The 4,426-nt window shown below is 41.1% G+C and overlaps 1 long non-coding RNA gene across 1 annotated transcript; it reads right to left on the bottom strand.

Annotated features, from left to right (window-relative positions):
- Positions 1-772: 772 nt before the first annotated feature.
- LOC117817940 lies at positions 773-1,632 on the bottom strand. The gene is made up of 2 exons (XR_004632265.1): positions 1,243-1,632; positions 773-1,100 (listed from the first exon to the last, which is right to left on the bottom strand). It is a non-coding gene; the product is annotated as an uncharacterized LOC117817940 (long non-coding RNA).
- Between the last annotated feature and the right edge of the window lie 2,794 nt (positions 1,633-4,426).

Here is a 4,426-nt window from a genome sequence, read left to right as displayed (position 1 = left end):
TCAGTTTCAGACAGTCAAAAGTTTGGACTCAAACATCTGTCCTCTTTGAAATAAGTAATTATTGAAAGAAGGAGGACTCTACTCAAGACTTGACTCGACCATTGAAGACTCAAGACTAGACTCTGACTCCAGGTTTGGTGACTAACCTATAACACTGATGTCTATAAAATAATCTTTATCAGGGGTGATGTTGACGTGTTGCATTTAGGATTCGTAGCCAGAGATAATCTACCATCCCTGTACTTGACTAGATTATGTTTTCTCCACAAATGAAGTACTACAGATTCTGACACATAACACATGTGACCACATGTGGAGTGATACATTTGTGAAAAAAACACATAGTCATGTAAAAGAGTCAAACAGAGTTTATATAACGACTTGACCTGACTGGATTAACACAGAACCAGAACTCAGTTCTCCTGGGTTAGAGAGGTCTGCCTCTGTTTGACTCTGGAGCCGTAAGATATGTCACAAAAGACTGCCTTGTACAACATCCCGGGTCATTGTGTTTATCATACTGTGTATGTTTTTTTAATTACCTGGTGCAATTGTATCTGTGCAATAACTTACTTCACTATACGTATATTCATAGGATAGAAGTGTATATAGTGTGTGTATATATCTGTTATATTTGTTATATTTTATTTTATTTGACCTTTATCAGTACTATTATTAGGGTATTATATATTTTAACTATGTTAGTACATTGTTTTATTCCCTTTCCTGTGTTGTAAGCTGCTGGAACAAAATAATTTCAATAAAGTATATCTTATCTTAAACCAAAAACTGTTTATTGAAGCATCCAACATTCATCTTAAAGGAGCTTCCATTGGAGTAATGTGAGAGCCAAGCACAACGCACAAGGAAGTCAAGGACCAGGCTCTGATTCTTATACCCACTCAAAAATCATGTTCTTTATATCGTGTCTCAAAAGACTGCCAGTGATTATATCCTTGTTTTATTGTGCTGTTCTGTATATTAGGACATAACAACTTAAGCGCCCTCATGCGGCGCCTCTTTCTTTGAGTCTTTGAGCATTCAGTCCTCGGTGCGCTCGTTTCACAGCCACAAACACTCAGCTCCGATCAGCACACTCTCTAAAGTGAAGAAGCACAATAGTAGTTAGTAATTATGGTCACAATGTGCTGGCAGGGGGCAGTAAAGCTGTTTCTTGTTGGGCATTAATAACCAAAGTTGTGGCTTCACTCCAATGGACTCCACACACACAAACACACATACTTGTTCACCAATGTTGTCTCTTGAAAATCATTTGCCATGACATGATTGGATTACAGCGACAGCACCACGAGGACTTGATGGTCGTTGTGGCCTGATGTTGAGTTTTTGAAACACTCTGCTCGGCTTGTTTCGGATGAAAACGTGCTCTGCTGCTCCTGCTGGCCTGGCTGCACAGAATCACCTCCGCAAAGCACCAAATGGCACTCAGGTTTGTGTGTGTCCCAGCTGAAAACACGAGCAGACACCTGTTTGGCTCCGTAGAACCGGCTGGTTTACGTTTGAGCTGCTATTAGTCCTCCACAGATCGTACTTCTAATCTGTCTGGTCCTGTTCCTCCTTCTCTCTTGGGGACTTTCTAACGGGACGTGTACACATTTGTTACGTGCTAATCTAACACAGATTTCATGGCTAATGAACTTCCTCCCTCCCCCTTCCTCTCTGCTTACTTCACAATCCCTCTCTGTCTGTTTTGGGGGTCTTTGAGGATCTCCCTGCTTTATTATTGGATCAGTGTTTGCTCTGAGTGTATCTTTGGAGCTTGCAGAGTGCTATAATCCAGTAGACAGCATTATGGTGCACAGAGTGGAGGCCGGTGTACCAGGCCTCTCGTGTCGCTGCGCTCAAAAGCTTTAATGCTATGCTTTAATTTTCTCAGACAGCCACGGAGCTAAAAGAAGCCGGAACACAAAGCCGACAGCCAAATGTGTTAGCGATCACATTAATGCAGCAAAGAATAACATCGCAAATAGTCTGGATTAGCAGAGGATAACATCAAAAGTAGTCTGGATTAGCAGAGGAGTTGAAAGTGGCTCAATGAGTGAAAGTTAAAACAACACAGAGTCATGATGTGGAACTGATTCAATGAGCTGAGACAACATACAAACCCCATGTGTGCTCCTGAATGAACCACGTTAAACTTGCCACAAAAAGGAACTTGCAAATATTATGGCCTTACTCTCTGACACCAACAGCTGGATGTCTCATAACTGTCTCCAGCTCAACAATTCTAAAGCTGAAGTCCTCTTCTTCTGCCCCTCCAATCTGACCTCCACCATACAACAGAACCTTGGCCACCTATCCATTAACGTTACACACGCAAAACTACTGCAAAACTCCAACACTCCCTCTCTCACTCAGACCTCGAAAAAGTAATTCACACCTTCATTTCATCACGTTTGGATTATTGCAATTCCCTGTTTCTGGTCTCAGTCAGAAATCCATTTCTTGCCTACAGCTCATCTGAAACTCATCAGCCAGACTATTAACCAACACCAAGACACAAGACTATATCACCCCCATTCTCACATCCATTCACTGGCTACCAGTTAAGTATAGGATTGATTTTAAACTTCTACTCATCACTTTCAAAGCTCTACATAGACTCGCCAAAGGTGACAGGGCTTTTTCTGTCAGGTCCCAGCAGCTATGGAACGCCCTACCTGAGGAAGTCATCATCATCATCATCGTCATTAATCTTTATTTGTATAGCGCCAAACTACAACCAACGTTCCCACACCAGTGAACATCCAGGGAACACACATTGGGCCTCATTCACTAATAAATGCTTAGAAATGTGTCACTCTGTGCATAAAATTACTGTCGGATTCATGACGTGTGTGTACCAGCCAATTTTGTTCTCACCACCATGCGTATATAAGTGAATCAGAATCATTCTAAATCGACAGGTGCATTCCTGCAACCTGCAATCAGCATACTACCACGCCCCAATTCATCCATATAAGGACATCTGTTCGGTGCATCAAGATGCTGAATTTCACCTGGGCAGAAATAGAGGTGATTTTTTCGGAGGTTGAGGCAAGAAAACCAACACTTTTCTGAAGCGTGTCAGCAGGACTCACCATGACAGAAAAAAAATGAAGCCTACTGAGGCTGTTACTGCTGTCTCTCCTGAGGTTCACACCGTGGCTCAGGTTAAGAAAAAATAATTTCATATTAAAGTGGACGCAAAAAAAAAGACTAGCAGAACAGAAACGAAGTAAGGAAACTGGAGGAGGACAAGGACTCGCAAATGGAGTCATAAGCCAGGCCATATCTCACGTGTAAACAACAACATTTGATCATAAACAGGATAGAGACTTAAGCTAAATATAACGTAAAATATGCTCACCAACTAGCCATCCGTTTCTTAGAGCAGGGGTTCCCAAAGTGGGGTCGAGACCCCTGGGGGGTCGCGAGAAACAAATGGGGGGGTCGTGAGATGTCTTCCAGAATGTTTATTTTTAAAGTTGTCTAAAATAGTACATTTCACCCATTATAATACTGTTTTTTTTTAAATTTCTTTTACTGAAAATAGTTTAAATACGTCATGCATTCAGTGAAAAGTGTGTGTGTTTACATTTTCTGAGAAAGTTGGTTGTCATCATTTGTGCGTATGCATGGTCTGAGGAAGTCCTATGCATATGCACTGTTAGTGAATGAGGCCCATTGAGATTGTGAAATCTTACAAGTACCTGGGTGTTCACCTGAGCAATAAACTGGATTGGTCAGACAACTCAAATGTGCTGTACAAGAAAGGACAAAGCAGACTCTTTTTTTTGCGAGGGAGACTCAGGCCTTTTGGTGTGGAGGGGGCCCTTCTGAATTCCTTCTTTGACTCTGGTGGCATCAGCCATCTTCTTTGGAGTGGTCTGCTGGGGAAGCAGAATCTTTGCTGCTGACAGGAAGAAGCTGAACAGACTGGTGAAGAAGGCCAGCTCTGTCCTGGGCTGCCCGCTGGACCCTGTGGAGGTGGTGGCTGACAGGAGGATGATAGCAAAGCTATCTTCTCTGATGGACAACACGTCACACCCCCTCCAGGAGAACATAACAACACTAGGTCGCTCGTTCAGTGACAGACTTCTTCACCCGCGGTGTCTCACGGAGGGATACCACAGGTCTTTTCTTCCTGCACTGGTCAGACTCCATAACCAATAATATATATATATATATATATATATATATATATATATATATATATATATATATATATATATATATATCTTACAACATATATATATATATATATATATATATATATATATATATATATATGTTGTAAGATATGCTTATTTTTTATCTCTTTCATTTTAATTTTAATTGCTAATAACTTTTCAATAATTGTTACTTTATGGGCTCTTGTTTGCTTTATATCTTTTTTTTTGCACTGTCTACTTTGCTACTGTGA

Source organism: Notolabrus celidotus, chromosome 8 (assembly GCF_009762535.1).
Source record: "Notolabrus celidotus isolate fNotCel1 chromosome 8, fNotCel1.pri, whole genome shotgun sequence".
Taxonomy (NCBI): Eukaryota; Metazoa; Chordata; class Actinopteri; order Labriformes; family Labridae; genus Notolabrus; species Notolabrus celidotus.
Note: the sequence above shows the minus strand (reverse complement) of the source record. Positions and strands in the feature narration are given on the sequence as shown.